Source organism: Apodemus sylvaticus, chromosome 9 (assembly GCF_947179515.1).
Source record: "Apodemus sylvaticus chromosome 9, mApoSyl1.1, whole genome shotgun sequence".
Lineage (NCBI taxonomy): Eukaryota > Metazoa > Chordata > Mammalia > Rodentia > Muridae > Apodemus > Apodemus sylvaticus.
Genome location: NC_067480.1, coordinates 65232619 through 65253670, shown reverse-complemented (window position 1 = coordinate 65253670; position 21052 = coordinate 65232619). Strand labels below are relative to the sequence as shown.

Sequence of the window (21052 nt, the reverse complement as noted above, 5' to 3'; positions counted from 1 at the left end):
GATCAAACTTAATGGTCAGTTCTGGATGTGAAGCAGAAGCAGGAGCAGTGTGATGGCTTATAGAGTGCTGCTTCTGGCACCTGACATGTCTGCTGCTGTGTCCTCCCAAGCATGAAGAGAAGGCATCGCTGCCCTGGTCTCATTGTTACGAGGGCCTTCCACTGAACTGCAGACTTGTGAGGGCCTTCCGTCCTCATTCCCATCAGGGCACAGGGCACATCTGAACTCTAATAATGTGGTCTTGGTTGTCACAGCTTTAGCATTCTTGACCCTCACCTGCCAGCAACACATCTTTGTTTATGAATCTGGCAGTTGCTTGCCTCAGCAGTGATTTCTAACACTTTGTGCTCAAGCCTTTAAAAATAATCCAGAAACTGGCCAGAATCCTCTCATCAGAGGAATACGCACATAAACCATAATTCTGAGTGAGCAAGTGTATTCATCTGTGCAAGTCCACCAGGTACACGCACATACACAGACACACAGACACACTCAGACACACACACACACACACACAAATGCTCGCGCGCGCACACACTCCTAGACACACCCTCCACATAAGGACTGTGGTCATACATAGTCTTCTGATGACATCCAAGATGCCTCAGGTAATTCCTGTGCATGTAGCCATGTAGTTGTAGAGTGCTGGGATTATAGGCGTGCGCCACCACCGCCCGGCTCGCAATGTAGTTTTTATCAGCATCTTTCTTCCCATGCATGACCTCATAAGTGATAAATTTAACTTCAAAACACAAAACCTGGCACTATATTTTTGTCAGCTATTTTGAACATCCTACAGCAGTTAGTCGCACATTTTTCTTGTGTTAAAGGATTGCTCTGCTGTGATACTCAACCCTCCGGTTGAGGAAACAGCAGTTTCCTTTGAGATATTTTTCTTTCTTAGTGGACCCACATGAGATTCTGGCACTAGGGCAGAGATTTATGAGGCGGTGTGGTCACATGAATATGTGTGTTACTTTCCTGTGATAAAATGGCCCATGGCCTCGGACTTCCACTCTGATTTGGGTCTGAGCATAATATGGTTACTGTAATGAGTCATAGCCACACTACCTATTCACACACACACACACACACACACACACACACACACACACTCATTCATTCACTAGAGCATGCGGGTCCAGGGAAACTAATATTACTCATTCATTTGGCCTTTGCCATGGCTTGTCAGAAACTAGACTCGTGTTCATTATTCTGAGAAGTGTTCAGCTGTGAAATAAGTACTGGGAAGATGAAATATAATTGATCCTGAGCCTTTGTGAGCTCTCAATCCTGTGTAAGCAAGATTTAAGTATTTAGTGACCCAATACATCTTTTTGAGCTTGAAAGTTCATAGATTAAAAGTGCTTATGGATTGACTTGGGCAAGAAGACTAGGAAAATCTATGTATTGGCTGTGAAGTGAAGAGAAAAACTATTATGACATGTTAACAGAGCATTAGTGATGAACCGATTGTGATCATCTGAGCATAGCTGTTTCTGCAAAAAGGAGAATTTTCTAATGTCAAGGTGTGAGAATGGATAATAGACGTATGAGAAGTATAAAATGAATTAAAAAATTTTTTAAATTAAAAAGGCGAGTTTTATGTTAATCATTCTAGGTATTTGTTGTATGTTTGCTTTCAGGAATAAGATATTGCAGAAAAAATATGCTTGGGGCTTTCTATAACAAGATTTACTCTTTCAAACTGAGTGATAAAAGCTATGTAGGAAGTTTGAGGGAAGATATTGAAGACACTTGACATTCGCTTATTCACTCGCCCATGCATGTGGCAAGCATTATTAATTCCTTACTGTCTTAGTCAGGCTTCTCCATGGCTGTGATGAAACACCATGACCAAAAGCAACCTGGGAGGAGAGGGCTTATTTCCTTTTACACTTTTATTTACACTTCTGGGTAACAGTTCATCACTAAAGGAAGTTAAAGCGGGAGCCTGGAGCTGGAGCTGATGCAGAAGGCATGGCCGCTGCTACTGGCTTGTTCCTCAGGTCTTGCTCAGCCTGCTTTCTTATAGAAGCCAGGATGCCATTCCAGGGGTGGCTCCATTCACGATGGGCTGGGCCCTCCCACATCAATCACTGATTAAGAGAAGGCTCTACAGGCTTGCCACAGCCCACTTTTGTTTGTTTGTTTATTTTGTCTGCTTTTCCAGACACAGTTTCTCCATATAGCACTGGCCATCCTGGAACTTACCCTCTAGACCAGATTGGCCTCTGTCTCCCAGTGCTGGGATTAAAGATTTTGCTGGCACCACCTGGTTGAACCTCCTAATCTTATGGGAGCATTTTCTCAGTTGTGTTACCTTCACTCAGATGACTTTAACTTGTGTAGAGTTGACATAAAACTAGCCAGGACACCTATTATATTCTAGGAATTATGTTAAATATAGGAATTAGAAGATGAAAAACACAGTTCTGTCCCAGATTGTCTTAATATAGTGAGGCTAATAATTGATTGTATAATATTCTTAAAATATATTTTATCAGTTCTTTAAGAATTTCATGAATTTGTTTTGATTATATTCCCGTCTCCCCAACTATTCTCATATACACCCCTGTTCCCTACTGCCCCCAACTCTGAGTCCTTTTCATTTTTAAATCCACCAAGACTAATATGTGCAGCCTAAATATTCTTGGATGTGTAGTTCTCCATTTGTGCACAGACGACTTACCAGGTGCTCCACTCAGAGAAAATTAACTATCCTTCCCACAATGGCTATCATCGGCCAATAGCTCTTCAGCTAGGGGTGGGGCTTCATGACCAATCCCTCTTTCAATGCTAAGATTTTGTATGGTTTGGATTTCCACAGGCCTTGTGCATGCTGTCACACCTCGTATGAGTACATATGTGCGGTGGCCCTGCCTTGCCCAGAAGCCACAGTTTCCCTGTAGCCATCCACTGCTGCTACACTATTCCTACCTCCCCACCTCCTTCCTCAATAATCCGTGAACCCTGGCAGGAGAGAGGGAACAGGTAATTTATTGTGGCATGATACACTCTGAGAGAGAAGCCCAGGTTACTATTGGAACAGAGAAGTACTCTTTGGGGGGGGGTCTTAGAAAGTGGGAATGTCAGGAAGTAATGTTTTTCAGAATGAAAGAATTGGCTACATGACAAGGGCGGGAGCAGCACCCCACGCAGCAGAAACAGTGTATGAAAAGGCAAGGGTAGAGAGTCCCCAGTGATCAGAGAGCTGGAAGAATTCAGAGCACACTCCCTCAGTGGGGACTGATGAGGGCTGAACTGAAGTAAGGCGCACAGCTCATGTGCTCATACCTAGAAATGGAACACCCTGAAGCTTTACAGTGAGAAAATGTGGCAATGAGCTTATAGTGAAGTGATCTGGGATCTAGGGCAGCTGGAAGGTAGACCGGCTATGGGCCTCCCAGAGAGACGAGGGTCGGAAGACAACTTGCAGAGAGAGTGCAAGAACGAATGGTATTGGCTTTAGCTTTGATGACTGGGTCAATCACCCTGCAGTTCATCACCAGGAGGAGGAAGGAAAGATTCAGGCTGTGATTGGGCAGAAATGATGGTTGCTCTTCCCTCGTGTCTTAGGTACCTGTGAGTTCCTGTAGATGACGCTGAGTTTAGGATAGAAGTGCAGTAAATGCTCAAACCCGGGTAACTTCAGCTAAGAAAGACAAATTTGGAAGTTAGTCATAGTTGGTGAAATAGAAGAAATGGAGCAAAGACCCAAATGGAGGACTGGCATTTAAAGAACCACGAAGGACCCTTCAAAGGATGAATGCTAAATGACACTGACAGAAAGTAATGAAGATGGCAAGAGAGAAATAGCAGAGCGGATAGCAGTGAAGCAGAGCGGCGCTGTTACAGAGCCAGTGGGTGAAATGGTGCCGGACCCAAAGCTGCCCACGGCCTGAGTGCAAGCCCTTGCTGGTTTGAGCTCATTAGACTGTATTCTGAAGACAAGAACTGGAATTTTCAAAAGGTAACATTTTAGAAAAGGTCAATTCAAGATGTATATTTAGACAATGTTAGTATTTTCCATCATGAAATGAATGCATGTTTCATTTGTTAAAATTTAAAAGATTATTTGAATGATGAAAAGGAATTAAATAAAGCTGGAAATCTCAAAGTCCAGGGTGTGTGGTGTGTGTGTGTGTGTTTGTAGGGGTACCACTTAAAAGATAACTCAAGTGGCTACTGTGATAGGTTAAGTCCAAAGATTTTGAGACCAAAAATCTTTTTAACCATTCATTTTCAAGTATATAAACTTTGATATTTAAATGTTTCAAGGGAGGAACATAAACATAACCATCTAAACCTTCCCCACACACAGTTGAAATCCTGCTCTTCCAAAGTGTATGGGTCTAATGTAAAGTGCTTGAGATAGCATGTAAGGGTTTGTATGCATGGTAAGAGTCCTGGAGAAGGCTGGGAGAAAAATCTGTGCTTCCACTTTGTGGAAACTAGAATAGTACAAAGGGAAGGGGTCACAGCCAAAGTTCAAAGTAGGACCTTTCACTCCTGTGGTCCCAGATCCTAACATTTATCCTCATCATTCCAACCTTTGGACGGGACCAACACATACAGCTGGGCTGCCATACATGCAAGTTCTTCGGTCTTTTCATTAAAATGGTTAAGATAGGACATATTTAGAAAAAAAAAAATTTGTTCCGGATATGTACCGATTCTTCCTTACTGTTATTTTCTACAGAATATGGTGCAGTACTCATTTGCATTACATGGATAATGTATTAAGCATTGTAAATTGTCTGGAGATGAAAGATGCGCAGGAAGATATGCATAGTTTATGTTTAAATTCTATGTCGCTTTTACATGAAGAAATCCTGGTATCTCTGGGAGTACCTGGAATTCCTCCAGGATTCTGAACGCTAGCTGTGCTTCTTGATGTAGGTCAAATGTCATCTACTCCACACTCTTGTCCTGAGGCAATAGTGACTAGGATACAAGGAATCCTCAGAGTCTGGGCTTATACGTTCAAGCAGCACACCACTAATCAAAAAGACAGGGTAGGACAAAGAGCATTTCAGATCCTAAGAAAAGAAACGGAGTGTCTTTCCTGTTAGGAAAGTCTGTATGGTGATTGTTGCATTTGTAGGATAAAGACTCATAAAGAAAGCTGTAAAGTTATAAAATATGATTTCAAATTTAACAAAATGGTAGACTTTCCCAAACACTGTGGACCCTGAACTGCCAGTGAGTAGGCAGATCAGAGTAATGAGAACACTTAAAGAAAGTACAAACTTTTGACGCCACCTAATATTGTGGAGTGGGAAGGGCTTCAGGGGAGCTGCATCAGTATTATCTCAGGTCTGAGTCTAAGATCTGCGAATCTCAACCCAGGGCTCTCGCTCAACTCATGTAGAAGCTGAACCTGGCAAGAAGGTTCTTGAGAATCTAGGACAGAGTTCTCTGCTCTCCTCTCCTATCTCCACTGGCCTGAATGGGTTTCTGGAAAATATGTTTTAGCGTGAGTCTTGTGGGAAAGGAGGTTATGTGTCTATTCAGTAAAAACCATGCTGGTTTTAGGGAGTCAGCTTTCTGGTCAATGCTCTGGTCCACATGGTCTACGTTTTGCCATGGCATAAGGTACGTTTGCTTTAAAGCTCCCCTCCCCCACTCCTTTTTGATGCTTAAATGATCACTAATGTGAATCCATCAGCAATTCTTGCTTTTGATTTACTACATTCTATGGGATTTTAAAAAAATGCTCTGAAGTTTGTGAAAATCTTAAGACTGAGATTATAGGCAGTCCAAATAATGATAACTTGTGAGATCAATTCTTCCTTAAAAAATACGGATTTACAGACTGAGTTTCTGGTGGACTCACAGGCTCAGGATTACCAGTGAAACTTCACAGTTGCAAATCTCATCCTAAGGATCTCCTTATCATGAGCAGGGGGTCAAGGTAGAGAAGGCAGCTGGACTGATGAGCTGGCTCGCTGTTACACCTCAGCCAATGAGCGAGCTTGCTGGTAGCTACCCCTCCCTTTCCTATTTCTGGAATAAACTTTGACTCACTTTGTCACTAGGTTTGTCTAGGCTTGCGGCATTTTTGAAACTCACAAATGTCTTTCTCTTTCTTCTACGGTGGTAAGTGGAATGAACAAAGGCACCAGATGAAAATGTGTTTAGTTTTAGGGACTGGCATTGTCATAAAACACACAGCTTCATAAATTGAGTAAGTCGGTTTTCATTTGATAGATAGATAGTCACTATTTTTCACTTAGCCATTGTAACACAACCCTAGACCTTACCACACCTGACTCTGTGGCAGAAGTACCATTCAGGCACTTTACCTCTTAGGCAGCTCTATCTGCCAAAACTAAAAGGCCTAATCCCTCAAAGTCCATTTAGTTCTGAGGAAGTCTCAAAATATACTACCCTTGCTTTTTGGCTTCTATAGTTATGCTTCTGCCTGTTGACAGAAGTATGCCAACTCAGAACACGGTTTTTGTGCTTAAAAGCTCACCCTGAGAAAAGTTAAGCGCTACACTGGGATCCCAAACACTCGGTCTAGGCAACGGCAGGCTACGAAAGACTTCCTATTGGCTTAAACCCACGCCCGAGCACTCTTCTCTGGTGCGTACTCCACAACAACCACACTATATTGCTGCTCCATGCAGCCCTCCTTAGCAGTGATTTGACAAGCTCCCCAGTTACTACAGGAAAAAAATGAACGTGACCGCTTAAAACGATTGGGGCTATCTAACCACTTTCCAGGCTGATTCAGAGTTCCACCGCAAGGCTTTACCATGATATTGCTAACTTGCCACTGCCTGAGAGGAGACAAAAAAAGCACATTTTTTTTTTTTTTTACTAGTTGAAATGACAAAATGCTAAATTATAAAATGTCAGGTAAAAAAGATTCAGCAATTTAAATTCATGGCAAGGGTTTTATAGCTTATTTGAAGCTCAGAGAAATCTGGGTCAGACAAATCCATTTCTGGAGGAAAAAAGTATACTTTATATTTTGTGACCCTGTGCTGGTTCTCAATTACATAGCTGTGTGTGTGTGTGTGTGTGTGTGGTTTTATAAGGAATAATTGCTTTTGTTTTCATTTTCACTTTTAGGAAGATTTTTTTCTAGAGTGTGGGAATGTTCTTATTGCATGGGCCTGGTGTTTTCAAACTGACAGGTCTAACATACTGGCCTATTCGCCAGTCATGAAGGTCAGCATTTGTGAGAGTCTAAGTAGACAGTAAGCAACCTAGAGCCTACAAGTTAAAGTTGTATTGGGGGTATTTTTTAATTTCTTTCTTTTTATCACCAAAAGTGTTAGTGAATTTTGTTTCTTATTGCCATTTATTTACAGGGTTTTTTTTTTTTTTTTTTTGCTTGTTTTTTGTTTTTTGTTTTTTTAGTTTATAGCTAAGAGTTGTATGTTTATTGCTGAGTCTCAGAGGCTAAAAATTCCTTACAAAAATTAAAAACAAACAAAAAGAAAAACAAACTACCTGACCTGATTTCCATAAGCAGTAAGCACATATCAAAGTGCTCTTTCACTATGCAAAACTTTTCTTTTGCATGCGAATATTTTAGAACTGCTAAGTTAGAGCTTTGGGTATGTGGAAGACTATGAAAACAACATAATAATTTAGGAGACAAAAGAGAAAAATGGCTCACAGATAAGAAGCACACTGAGGAGAGGGAAGAGGCAGAACTCCGAAGCCAGAGGCTGGCGCCACACCCAGCACATGCTCTGGATGTCGCTGTGTATAATGGCTATTCTTGTCATTCTGGGTATAGTCAACTTGAATACCTGGAATGAACTACAATCCAGAATTGGAGGGCTCACCTGGGATCCAGATCTGGAGCCTGGGAGATACAAATTTCCGACCTTGAGGCATAGTAGCCATGAAAAGTTTAGACCCAGGCAAGGTGGTACACACCCTTAATCCCAGGAGACTGAGGCTAGGAGATCTCTGAGTTCAAGGTCAGCCTGGGACAAGCAAGTCTGAGATCCAGGCATGGCTGTGTCTAAAAGGAAGGTGGTATATTAAAGGAAGGTGCATCCTTTAATCTGGGATGCACCTTCTGCAGACCTACAAATAAGGACATTGGAAGAGGGAAGATTCACTCTTCTTGCTTGCTCGCATTTACTTGACAGCACATCTGTTGGAACCTACGTCTTCCAGATTTCACCTCATACTGAAAACCAGCTGAAACAACTAGCCTCACGGAACCGAGCGACTACCAGATTCTAGATTCTCTGAGCAACCTGGGTTAGTTTGACCTGCCTTGGTCTCACCATCTCTAAATTAGTGTCCCGACGATAGTCCTCTCTTGTGAAGGCTGCACGAGACAGCATGCGTGTGAAGCCTCAGGAATGTTCTCCAGGACAGAAGAGTCTCTGGAACATGGTTCTTTTTTTTAGGAGAAAATTGTTTTGGCTAGTCTTATGTCAACATGATACACAAACTAGAGTTACCTGAAAGAAGGAAACCCCCATTGAGAACAATGCCTCCATAAGATCTGCTGTAGGGTGTTTTCTTAATCAGTGAGTGATGTTGCAGAAGGGCCCAGCCCATGGTGGGTGCTGCCATCCCTGGGCTGGTGGTCTGGGTTCTATAAGAAAGCAGGCTGAATAAACCATGGGGAATAAACCAGTAAGCAGTACCCTTCCTGCCCACAGTGAGCTGGACCCTCTCACCTGAGTCATGAATCAAGGCAGTGCCCCACAGTCTTACCTATTGGCCAATCCAGTGGAGACTTTTTTTCCCCCCAAGTGCCTCTAGTTTGTGTCAAGTTGACAAAAAAACTAACCAGCAGAGGCAGAGAATGAGAGTCTTCTGGTTCAAATTGCAAAGTCAGTTCATCCGGGAACACTGAAGAAATCTAAAATTATGACACGTAGCCCACTCTTGTGCTTGCTAATACCAAAATAAGGCGGGAGCAGGCTTTGTGGTTCTGCCACTGTTCTTTTGTGCCAATGCTGAACTCCTCAAAAAACATTGTATGCTATTTAAAAAAAAAACTTTATTCATTACTGTTATTGTTGAGGGGAGGCACTAGAGTGCCCTGGGTCACTTGGGGAGGTTGGGGGCAACTTTGTGGAGTCCTTTCTCTGCTTCACTTTAGTCAGACAGGTTCCAGGAGTTGAATTTAGGCGGGCAGACCTGCTGGAGTGCGTTACCCACTGAACCATCTTGCTGGCTCCTAAAACTGTTTTTAAAGAGAAGAAATTCTCCAGGAACGAACACTCCTTTGCAGGAACTCTTTGATTTCTCTGCTGGCCACAGCTTGGCAAGACTCCACTGCTGTGGGAGCCTGTGTGCAGGTCTGCTGGGGAGCTCAGGCTTTAGAATGCTTTACTCCTGGGACTTGGTAATTTATGTTTTCCACCTTGAACTTTTACTAATAGGCTTTCTTTATACACTCTATTTCCTCCAAAAAGACCAAAGAGAAGGTTTGAAAAAAAAAAAGAAAGAAAGAAAAAGCCTTTGTAGTGGTGGATTTATCAACTTTTGACAACTGTTAGAACAACTTTAATCTATTCTTAAAATCTCCTGATTGATTGGCTTTTAAAAAGTACAGTCAGGAAGGTAAAGTGATTTTGAACCTTTATGTTATAGCCTATCTTCAGAAAGCTTGAGGCTTATGAAAACTAGGCTAATAGTGTTTTTAAAAATAATTGTGACATGCTCTGGGGCTGATCTTTGCAAGGTTTTCTAGTAGTATCTTGGTTATTTATTTGATGGAGCCAACAGTTCCTAGTACTGTTTTTTTTTTTTTTTTTTTTTTTTTTTTTTTTTTTTAAAGAACTACTTAAAATCAGGAAGAAAAAAAAAAAAAAAAAAGCCGGGCAGTGGTGGCGCACACCTGTAATCCCAGCACTTGGGAGGCAGAGGCAGGTGGATTTCTGAGTTTGAGGCCAGCCTGGTTTACAGAGTGAGTTCCAGGACAGCCAGGGCTACACAGAGAAACCCTGTCTGGAAAAAAAAACAATCAACCAACCAACCAAACAAACAAAAAAACCAAAAACCAACCAACCAACCAAACAAACAAAAGAGCAGGAAGAAAGAAAGCCACAGTTTTCCCTGCTATGGGAGGTCTAAAGGCAGAACTATTCTAGCCTAGCTAGGTTCCCATCCCTCCTTGGGGCAGGCATCCTTAAGATTTCCTCTTAGTGCTCCGAAGAGTCCCACTGAGTAGTGCCTTGTCCCAAATTCTTCACTGAAACCTGACAATCAAAAGTTCTTGGTCTGGGAACTCACCGAGTTGGCAGAGTACCTGCTGAGTACCTGTGAAGCCCTGAACTTATTTTCAGCACCACATGAAACCAGGGGTCTGCAAGCATTCCCAAACACTCACAAGGTGAATACAGGCAAAGGAGACGTGTTCAGTTGTCATAAGCGACAGTCAGTTTGAAGTCAGGCTGTGATACACAGACTCCTGTCTCAAAAGTTTCCTCCCCTACTCTGCAAGCCACTGGCTTACAGTTTATGAACCTGCCATTGGTATTTTTAAAAAGGTAGATTGGCCAGTGGGGTTCAGAGGTCCCTGTCACTGCCCAGTCGCTATAAGCAGATGGAACCAAAGATCTGGCACATATTAAAACATGTTACCATGTAGGAGGTGTGTGTGTGGTTTCTCTGGAAGCTGAGAGCTGTGTGTCTTCACTGTACTAGGTTATCAAGGTCTATGGTAGCTGACTCGGTAAACTGTGGTGGAGACAATCATGCTGTCACTAGGCCAAGTATGGTAAGGTTATCAACAACCTCACCGCTAGACTGACTTGACTTAGCTGGGGTTTCACTCTAGGTCTTACTTCATACAGTAGAAGGTGACTGCGGCTAAGTCACCTTTAAGGCTTACTCATCCACATGGCTGGGGCGGCTGATGCTGCCTGCCACTCTCAGCCTGGAAAACCATACCTGGCTTTCTGTGAGCTCCCTCACAGCAGGGAAGCTGGACTCCAAAAGAAAGAGACAGAGACAGGACAGGCAGACCCCTCCCCCAGAGAGAGATGGGGTGGGGGTGGGGACCCGGGGGTTATTCATATCACCAACTGTATCCTCTTTGTTAGAATTCAGTCCAGCCTATATTCAAGAGGAGGGTAATCAAATGGCACTCCTCAAAGAATTTACAGAGGTTCTCCACAGCTGTATATAATAAGCTGGAAGGAAGAGCTCTCAGACTTTGTTTATCCTGATCTCTAAAACAAAAATAAAAAAGTAACTTACCTCACAGGGATTTGCGAAGATGATGTAAAATTGTACCCAGTACTCAAAATATGTTAGCTTAAAACCATTATCATGCCGACTGAAGACCTAACTGATGCTGGTTACATTAATGATGCTAGATTTCCAAGCAGATCCGTTTGTAGAGGGGCGGGAGGGGTGGGGTGGGGTGGGGTGGGGGGTGTGAGAGTGGGTGTTGGTGGCCTCTGAGAAATCCCAGGGCCTGTGGTTCTTGTGCTGGTGGGACAGAGTGACTATATAAGGTTTGAAATCTTTGGTTCACCTCCTTTCAGTGACAGGATCCAGATATAGGTCAGTGCACTTAAACCTGGCCCCATTTATGGCAATTTATTTCATTATAGGATAAAGGCGTTCGATTCGTGAGTAATAATTACTGTGTCTGCCGTGCTTTTAACACCCCAGTCATGTAATCCTCACCTCACCCCATGAGTAAGTTTGATGAGCACCCTTACCTCTTCCAGGAACAAGCCAGACCCAGGGTCACTGGCTTGTCCTGAATCCCAGTGTGGTGAGTACAGCTGGAGTGAGAAGCTGGAAGTCTTGAGTCTTTAGCCAAGCGACTGTCAGCCATTGCTCAGTACCTAATGCTATATTCAATATGTTTGTCAGTGACAGAGACAATAAAAGTCTTGCGTGGCAGGCCATTTTCTCTTTCGTCAAATTGTTATTTTATGATATTTTGGGGCACCCAAACTTTGACCTAGGAGAGGAGGCAATGTGGAGAAGGAATGTTCTCTTTGCTGGGGTTCGCGCCCAGGCTCTTGCAGCTGTCCCACTCTGCATCTCTGGTCTGCAGTTCGCGGATCATGCAGTGGTCAAGGTGAAGGGCCAGAGCGCTTCCCTGGGTGTCCCCGCCCGCCGGGTGCTCACCGGGGGGCGCTGTGCGGCCTGTGCCTGGGTGAACGGCGGCCGGGGAGCGAGGGGCGCGTCCGGGCGGTGAGGTCGCCGCCCCCGCCGGGAGAGGGGAGTGGCTGCGCCGCCGCCGCGCCTCAAGCCAGCGCACTCGGAGCCCAGCCGGCGGACGCGGTGTGGGTGCACGGGACGCACGGTCGGCTGAGCGGCGCGGGATCCCCGGCAGGAACTGTGGCAAGAGCCCCGCATCGGATCGGACCCGCGTTCCCCAGGCGGCGGCCAGAAAGCAGCACGCGGAGGCGGAGTGGCTGAGCGGTTGCCGGGCGAGGTACGCTGCGCTCCTCCGTGCCGGCTCCCTTCCCGCCTGTGCCTTTGTGCGCGCGGCCCCAGGCTCAGCCGCAGCCCGCAATCCCGGGTCATCAGCTCCCGGGGCGCTCCTGTAGGGCGCGGCGACACTCCACCGTGAACCCACGCGCGCTCGAGGTCGTCGAGGGTGATCGCGGCCCCGTGTGGCTTCGGGGGCGGCAGGAGGGGGAGGGGGGCTTACAAACTAAGTTCTCTCACTTTGAGATATTGGCTTCGTATCTATGGGCACTGGGGAACCCTGCTTCCCGCGAGCCCACTCGCACCCCCCCTCCACCTCCATCCCTCTGGCCCACTGGAGTTTCCTGGCTCCAGGTTCTGAGGAAGGACAAGCTTATGGCTTCCTGTGGGAAGGAGAAGCGGAGGTGGAACAATGGGGCGTCCTGGGGAGTGGGGTTCAGGTGCGGTGTGCCCCGGCCGCGGCGCACCCGGAGGGGCGGCGGGACCCGATGGATCGCCCTGCGAGTGCAGCTGCGCTCCGCTCCTTTGTTCCGCCACAGCGGAGGGGGCTGTCCCGGGTCCCGTTTCCTGCCCGGGATGGGATTGATTCACAGTCCCAGAGAGGCAAGGGGAAGGGGGCGGGGCTCGAATGGAAACCAGATTGGGAACGGGAGCCCTGGAGGGCGCTGGGCTGGGTGGAGCGCTGGGGAGGGGGTGATGAGAGTGCGTTGGAGTTAATTACAAACACAGCCTTCTGTCTAAAGGCCTGTGGAGTTTATCTGCGGTGCTTTGTTCATACTAAGGCCTAACACTAATTGGTGCAGCAAGTTCTGTTCTTCCTTGAAGTTCTAGGCTCTGGCTATGGGAGTTTGCTGAAAGCAGATCTTGTTATTTATAACGGATGAAGAGGGATTCTTTTGTTTTGTTTTGGCTTTTTGTTTTGAAATATTTTTCACAATGAATCAGGATATATGTGTACATGTGTATCTGTGGATTTTACTGTGGTTCGGATAGGCTGACAAAAAAAACCAAACAAAAACAAAAACAAACCTAAAACCAAAAAACTTTTTGAGACATGGTTTATTCCCTGGCTGACCTGAAACTCAAGAGATTGTGCCTGCTTTTGCCCTCCAAGCGCTGGGACTAAAGGTGTATTCTACCACACCCGGCTACGTGTGCATAGAGTCATTTTTGACAAAATAGTTTTCCCCATTATCATACAGTACAGTTAGGATACTTTTCCAAGAACGCTTGAGGCCTGGGAAGCACCAGGAAATCGGATTGCTAAATAAATGAATGAGATGATGTAACACTGAGTTTAGGATTTTGTTGTTGTTGTTTTGTTTTGTTTTTGTGAGACAGGGTTTCTCTGTGTAGCCCTGGCTGTCCTGGAACTCACTCTGTAGACCAGGCTGGCCTCGAACTCAGAAATCCACCTGCCTCTGCCTCCCAAGTGCTGGGATTAAAGGCGTGCCCCACCACTGCCTGGCTGAGTTGAGAATTCTTTTTCATTGGTCCCAGAAGAAAAAACTCCCCACCGGACGCTCATTGCGCGTTTGGGTTTTGATACTGGAACCGTGGCTTCGAGTGTTCTGGGCTTTCCTGTGGGCTTACTGGAGTAAGAGAGAACACTGCCTGACTCACTGACGACAGTGAATGTTTCTCGCTGGTTTTAGGAGTGAAGTTGAGTGTAGTGTGGCAGCTGTTTGTTAAAGCGACCCAGTCCTAGACTGGAATCAAGAGTTCCAGAGGGACATTCTGATTGGGAGTGGGAGCAAGCCTTGGGGATCAAGCCACGGGTGTTTCCGAACTAGGTCTTCCAAGCAAACCTGAGGAGGAGGCTGACATTGCCAGGTTGGTAGTTATGCCTGTGGGACTCTGATGGAAGAGACCCAAAGGCCAGGGCAGCTTAGAATTACTGTGGTGACAACTTACAGCCTTCTGGCTGGGCCCAGTGCTTCCTTTTGGACGAGCTGAGTGGCCACGATGAAACCCGTCACTTTGGTCATTTGCTGTCAAGAGGAACCAAAGCTGAAAGCTTTTTAACCTTAGAAGGAGAATTGGGAGCTTACTCTGGGGGAAAAAATGTTTTGTGCCCACTAAGTGGTAATGGGAAAGAGCTGCGCAAGCTCCTGCCGAGGGCTTGTCTGCCTGCCGCCGAGGGGATGCGGTCACGCTTCCTAGCCAGGCTGTAGTGGAGTGGAACATGCCCTCAAAAGCCATCATGATGTGAGGTTGCAGCGGGACGGTGTCCAAGTGTCAAGTTGTTTGCCATTACGACGGACACACTGCCTGGCCGTGGATACTTTTTTTTATCGTTAGCCCACTGTTGTGGACTTTTCATTTATGTGAGTTGTTTTGTTAAGTGAGTTCAGTTGGAGTCCTCCCAAGTGCTCTTTGGTCCATACATTCAACAAAAATGTAAAGCGCGAGGGCATTGCTGCTGCTGCAGGAATCCTGAATGGGAGACTCCTTAAATAGCTGGTTTCTGGCCTCTGGCTGTCCCAGTGGATGCAGGATTGTGTGGTGAACCTGGCAACTCGCTGCACCCCTTCTGGGATGAGTCATCACTTTGTCAAGTCTGGTGTTTAAGACTGACTTTCCCGACAGAGCTATGCAAAGCAACAGGGATGGACTGACTGCACTGGGGAAGGGTGTGGGCTTCAAGTGAGATGGACATTTGTCTAAGAAGAGAACTGTAACGTCCTTGGCATCTATTGTATATTCATGCTTGTACCACTTGATCTGCTTTGGGTGAGGGTTGTCTCCCTCTGATCCACTATTTCCTTTCTTTCTTTCTGTCTTTGTCTTTGTCTTCCTTCCTTCTTTTCTTTCCTTCCTTCCTTTCTTTCTTTTTAAAGATTTATTTATTTATTTTATACATGCGAATACACCACCATTGTTCTCTCCAGACACACCAAAAGAGGGCACTAGACCGTCCCATTACAGATGGTTGTGAGCCACCATGTGGTTGCTGGGGATTGAACTCAGGACCTCTGGAAGAGCAGTCGGTGCTCTTAACCGCTAAGCCATCTCTCCAGCCTGATCCACTATTTTCAATAGCTAGACATTTACATTTTAATTAAATAGGCCAACACTAATTATAGTTACCATTTAGTAGGCTTATTATGTATAGAATTTTATAGGCGTCATCACTATATTAATCTTTAATAAAACAACTTGGCCAAAGAAAGGGGCTCAGCCCAGGCTGGCCTAGAATTCACTGTGTAGCCTGAGATTGCTCTTGACTATTGATCATTCTGCCTCTTCTTCCTCCCCCAGGGCTAGCTAGCTTTATAGGCACAGCCCACCATGCCCAGGTAATTTTTTTTTTTTTTTTTTTTTTTTTGGTTTTAGTTTTGAGACAGGTCTTTGTGACCCAGACTGTCTTAGAAATCACTATATATCTTGGGCTGGCTGTTAACTCAAGGCAATCCTCCTGCTTTAGCCTCGGACGTGCTGAGATTACAGATGTGAGCCAGTGCTCCTTGCCTAGTACTTTGCCTCTGTGCTATAGTTGTACAATATCCAGTAAGGGACAAATGAAGTCTGAGTGCTCAATTCTAAAGTCAATATTCTAACTAAACACTGTATACTTGCTGGGTATGGTGCCGTTTGTCATTAATCCCAGTTATCTGGAGGCAGAGGCAGGCAGTGAGTTTGAGACCAGTCTGGACTACTGATTTCCAGGGCTATGGAGAGAGACTGTGTCTCAAACAACAAGCAAACAAACAAATAAGCAAAAATCTTATGAATAACCATAATTTGCCTATTTGCTTGATTAGCTTTCTGCAGATTCCAAAATCACTTTCATGGGCATTATAGTTGATCCTTCTTAAAGCCACTGCAGAATAGTTTTGGAAAGCCAGATAAGTGGCGCCACTACTTTAAAATGGCAATATTTGAAAAGTTTGTAAGCATACTTAAAAAAAAAAAACAAAACAAAACATCAGGGTCTAATGTCGGCCAGGCTAGCCCAGAACTTTCTATGTAGCTGAGGATGACCCTGAACATCTGTTTTCCCGCTTCACTCAGTTTTCAGAGGTGTTGGATACCGAACTCAGTGCTTCCTGTGTGCTGGGCAAGCACTCTCCCAAGGGAGCTGCATCTCTAGCTCCCTTTATTGGTATTTTCCGAGGCTGGCCTGGAATTTGCCATCCTTACATCCCTTGAACAGTGGGATTATAGGCATATGCCACCCCACCCAGTTCATATAAGCTTCAGTGAAACAACTTTATTTAGGAGCCAGAAATTAAAATTAAGTTCTTTTAAAAAAATTTCAAACTGGTAAAATAGACGTTGACTCTATATAGTATTTTGTATTTCTTGACTTCCATTTTGGCTCTTTTTCTCTTAAGGCCTCTGAGAACACTGCACTTTGCTCCTCCTCGGCTGAGACCCAGGGGGAATGTGATGCAGAGAGGAAGTGGGGCGTCAGAGTTGGAAACACAGGCAGCTGTGGGCCTAGGATTTTCCCAGCACAGGCTCCCGTGCTGGCAGGAGCCCTTTGCAGAAGACATTCTTCCGTAGGGAAGTGTCAAGGGTCTTCCTTCGCTGGAGCCTATGAGGTCATCACATCACTGAGCTCTGTGGGAACACACACATTCCACAGGATTTGTGTGCTTAGACCTTCCCTGCTGGGACATGAACTACTTAGACATCAGTATAAAAGGGGAACAGAGGTGTATATATATATATACACACACACACATATATAGACACACACTATATATATATATCTGTCTATCTATCTATCTATCTATCTATCTATCTATCTATCTATCTATCTATCTATCTATAATATGTATGTATGCATGCATACATATTATTTCCAATGATAAGAATTTAGGGACTGTAAATTGTGTCTTTACTTGTCTAAATATTCCAGCCCAGGATATTATCCGGGTCTCCAGAGTCAATGGCTTAGCAGCGACTTTGGTCTTTTCACATCATTGATTCTCCAAAACAGGCAACACGTGTGAGGCCCTTCCTACAGACCACGACTGAAGCGATGCTTGGGGGATGGGGAGAGAGGTGCTCAGCAGAATTCTTAAAGATTTGCTCACCCATGACAGTTTGGGGTACCTTCTTCATCAGTTTGTATTCTGTTAAGCACCTAGTTGATGTGAGTGAGACCCTGTATTTGACACCTTTCAAAAGCAATAAATGAAATCCATTGTGTCTCCCAGGACAGTGTAGCAGGGCAGATGGATTTGCCTAGAGAGTGGATGCTATTGAGGGGAAGAAAATGGCTGTGACAGCTGTGTCGATCAAGGCCAAGGCAATACATGCTGCCCTGACGGAAGCTGGAAATAAACAAATGGGAAGGGAGTAAGGCAGTGCGGCACAGGTGCCCGTTCCATCTTTGGCTTTGTTTCCATCTAGATGATTCAGGCTCAGGACCCTGAGGCCCTGGAGTTTGTGTGAGAAGGAGCAAGCACACATGGATATTTGCCAGGTTTTAGCTCCAGCATCCTTTGGTCCTGAGTTCACTGGGACTGCCAGTTCACTACTACCTCAGGTGTATTTGTGTTTTAAAGGCTGTGCTGAACCAGAAATGTCCATTAAGGAGGGATATTTCTGTCATCGTCTCTGTTCCTGTTGCTATATTAAAATACCTTGACAAAGGAACTTAAAGAAGAAATTGTTCATTTTGGCTCACACTTCAAGGTATTGTCAGGCTTAGCTGGGATATTGGGGCCACAGGAGCTCCAGGCAGTTAGATATATTTCTTCCACAGTCAAAGGACAGAGGGCAGTGAATGCCTGCTGCTGCTGCTGCTGCTGCTGGTGGTGGTGGTGTGGTGGTGGTGATCTCACATTTCCAAAGTCTATCATCCAGGATCCCGGCTAGAGAGTGACCCACAGTCCTGTGCTGCAGTCACAATCAAAGTACCGCAGCACAATCAAAGTCATCGCCACAGACATACCCAGGGGCCAGTCTCCTTGGTAATTGTAGATTCTGTCAAGTTGATGCTAACCATTATCTTCCTGGTTCAGGTTGTGCCCTGGGCCTTTCATGATGTTCTCAGTGAGCACATGATTTATGCTATTGTTAATGTATGCATGAGTACATTATGTGCCATAGTTTTCTTTTCTTTCACCTTTACATGGGTTCCAGAGATCAAACTTAGGTCCTAGTGCCAGCTGAACTATCTCCCTGGCCTTGGACCACTTTCAAGGACTGAGTTTTGAGGATTTTGAGGGAGCATCCACTTTGGAGAGAGACTCCTCCTTCCTCGCTTGTTTATTTGGTCATGTAGAGTCAGGCCTCTTGTGTGTACCCTGGCTGCTTCTAGCTGGGAAAATGGTTTGCTTTCTCTCATTTTATCCGACTTTTCTGAATCTTGTGCTTAGCTCCCCAGGCCTGAGTCTTATCCCCACAAGACTTGGTTCTGAGGAGCCAGGCTCTGGCAGAAGATCTTTCTTGTGAGTTCCCCAAAGCCCGCAGCCCCACATCTCTTTCTGTGGGAGTTGGGCACTATCTAGGAGTTTCCTGGGAGCTCAGCTGACCTCTGGTCATCAGTGTAGGTGGGAGCAGTATGCTATAGTCATAGTGAGTACAGGGTAATATGGTGTGGAATGGTGTGGGTGCGTACCCCTGCAGAGGTTGGCCTGAGAGACTCAGGGAGAAGGGGGTTAGTAGAATTTCTAGTCTTCCAAGACAGGCAGTTTTAGAAATGGGAGTCCACAGAGAAGATAACTTGGCATTCTTCCTTAGCTTACTGGATATGCAGTAGCACTGCAACTGACAGACACGTCACGCGTCTGTTTCTTCCTTCTAGCACAGACAAGCCTAAGAGGACACCAAGCTGGGATTTCCAGGGGTGTTACGTGCCTTGAGAGTTTGGAAATGATGAAAATTTGCCATTAACATGAAAATAAAACTTAGGGTTTTTGTTTGTTTGTTTGTTTTTTTAAGTTTTTAAACCTTTTCAAAAGAGAAATTTAGGCAATTATATTTTGTCCTTCATGCTGGATGCATGTATGTAACTACCACACAACTTTCTCATGAATATATTAATACAAATATTTGGGGCTGTGGTATAGATAGAGCCCTTGCTGAGTTTAATCTGTAGCACTGGGGTGGGGTAGGGTAAGGGCAGGGGATGAAGGGGGCAGCAAGCCAAAATCACCTCTGTAGCCCCTGGCTTGAGTCTTAAATGAGACAAGATTTCACCCACAGTTTAGTTCAGGCAGGTCTTGATCTTGAGATTCTTTTGACAAAGTCTTGAGTCCTGGGCTTACCCAGCCTAAGAATTCAGCATTCTTTTGTGTTTTGTTTTGTTTTGTTGTTTGTTTGTTTTTTTGAGACAGGATCTCTGTGTAGCCCTGGCTGTCCTGGAACTCTGTAGACCAGGCTGGCCTTAAAATCAGAGATCTGCCTGCCTTTGCCTCTGGAGTGCTGGGATTAAAATCATGTGCCACCATTTCCCACTTTAGATTTTAGTATCTTAGATAACTTTTAGAAATCTAAATTGAAAGAAAATGGAAGAAATTATTAGTTATTGGTCTTATGTTCATGTGTCATGGACTTATGTTCTTTCCGTGGTTTTATGAAGACTTTTCAAGCACTGAGACCTAAAAACAACCACACACACACACACACACACACATACACACACGAGCATGAGCACACACATGTGCACACCCCAGAGAAGTGATTGTGAAGTTCCTATCGCCCCACTCACAGTTCCCAGAGTGTAACCTTTCCCCTTCTCCCCCCACCCCCTTTAAATTATGTGCTAGCCTTCTCTGCGGTTATTTGCCGTGTTCAGATAGGAAACATGCTTACGTCCTAGCAGACCATTTTTTCCCCCTTGAAAGTGCCTCCAAAGAATCGCCAATGTTCATTCATTTTAGAGCCAGAGCCCAGCTGCCTTGAGGAATAGCTTCATTTTCATAACATTGGGTTTGCGCCAGTTTGCTGTATTTTTCAGTCCTCATGTAATCCAGTTACATTTGAAGGAGAGGAACCATACTTAGGAGTGAGCACGTGACATGGTGAGCCATAGGAAAAAGTTCTCATTTGCCTGAAGTCTCGGGTGCGGAGAAGTATTCACAGAAGCATGAGAACCTCCTGAGTGCTGGGACGCAGGGCTTCCTCCTTTTAAGTTCTGTGACATTTGGGGAAGGAAGTGCAGTGTGACTTTCCATGCCAGGCTTTATAAGAGTCCAAGGGGGTCTTGCGTATTCTTTTTAGGGCAGTTTCTTAAAAACCTTTCAGGCCCTGTGAGGTTAATCTTGGCTTGTTTATTTTTATCTTATAAGCCATATGCTTCTTACTTCCTTAAAGAGAGAACTTGTGAAATTGATATTTTGATTTTGAATCCCCAAGTTTTGCAAAGATGCAATTGAAAGGATGTTGGTCGTACTCGAGACAGGGCCAGGCACATAGTGCTGCTCTTCCTTCCCGAGGAAAGGAAAGGCTCGGCTCACTGTCCCCCAGACCCATCTGAATCTGTGCTTGGCTTGGCTGTTTTTACTAAAAAGCATCCTTGTCACCTACTTCTCCGTTTTCTTCGACCCGTTATCCTCCGAGGTCATTGCTGAATTCAGCTCGCACTCTCCATTCGAACCCTGAAGACTCTATTCTGGTTTAGACTTTTAAAAGCATTTGCCCAAAATAGCTTGTTCCACAAAAAGAGCAGCAGACTAGGAAAAGTGACGCTCATAAATTACAT

General features: G+C 45.0%; 1 protein-coding gene across 3 annotated transcripts in view; it reads left to right on the top strand.

Annotated features, from left to right (window-relative positions):
• The first annotated feature begins 12187 nt into the window (after positions 1-12187).
• The window catches only part of Myo1b (myosin IB), a 164097-nt gene continuing 155232 nt past the window's right edge, over positions 12188-21052 (top strand). For 2 of the 3 annotated variants that reach the window (XM_052192681.1, XM_052192680.1), the window contains exon 1: positions 12189-12394. The gene's annotated coding sequence lies outside the window, so the exon portion shown is untranslated. Of the gene's footprint in view, positions 12395-21052 lie in introns of all 3 variants that reach the window. The other variant, XM_052192679.1, reaches the window with a different exon arrangement.